Raw genomic sequence first — 1,073 nt, forward strand, 5'->3', positions numbered from 1 at the left:
CTCACTCTCCCTCTGGCTACAATCTCACTAGAGTGTATCTTGCAAAAAAAGCACACGCTTTATAGCTTTATGTAAGAACATAAAGAAGAAAAACAATTATGATAGACTTATATTGTATATAATGGTAATTAGCAAATGTGACCGACTTGTCACAGAATCATGGATCTTTATTTTGTTTATTTAATGCCAAATGATCATTGACTCTGAGACTGTGACTTGGTAGAACTGGAACCAAAAAAGCAAGCAAGGATTATATTTTGAGCATATTTAAGAGCGTTTTTGGATACAGTGCTGTAAATGTATCAGTGTTTGCAGCCGTTTGTGGTTTGTATTCTCGCTGTGTTGGTCTGAGCACAGTTTGGTGCCGGATGCTGTTTGCCTAAAGCAGCGTCTTCACTCCCCACACACATTCAGATGAAATGGGGGAAAGATAATTAGTCTGTGTGGTAATCAGAAAGCAGAAACTGAAAAGGAAAACTTCTCTTCCTTATGCCAGGACCGAGAGCATCAACCGGCGGGTTAAGGACCCTCACTGTGCTCGCTGATCAGCTTCCATTAAAATTTAACATCACGCCAAATGCTAACTCTGCTTTTGATATTTAGTCTTTCCTTTTTGTACTCTCCCCTGCTGAAAAGACTTATTTAGAATAACATGAATGCTGACAGAAGACTGGTTTTCTGTTGTACAGCGGTCTGGTGGGAACAAACTAGTCCACCAGCATCCAGAACACATGTTGGTGAGCAGCCATGTTTGGTCTTTTCATCAGGATCCTACTGACGCCTTGCATCCTGTCCCTGATCCAAAACCAGTCTTCTTTTCAGTGTTACTTATTTAGTATATTGAGACATTATTATAGTTTTTATTAATGTTTTGAATCAGTTTTTATTTTTATATTTTCCATTTTTAATTTAATTTTAAAGTTTTAGTCATTTTGTTGTGTTTTTATTATTTTTAGTCATTTTTTTATGTCTAAATAGATGTTATTTTTATTTCACTTTTAGTTGTTTTAGTACATCAATTTAAACTAAATGAAATGAGAGCAAAAAGAAATAAAAGAAATAGATTAAATAAA

This window comes from Sinocyclocheilus anshuiensis, unplaced genomic scaffold (genome assembly GCF_001515605.1).
Source record: "Sinocyclocheilus anshuiensis isolate Anshui unplaced genomic scaffold, SAMN03320099.WGS_v1.1 scaffold928, whole genome shotgun sequence".
NCBI lineage: Eukaryota > Metazoa > Chordata > Actinopteri > Cypriniformes > Cyprinidae > Sinocyclocheilus > Sinocyclocheilus anshuiensis.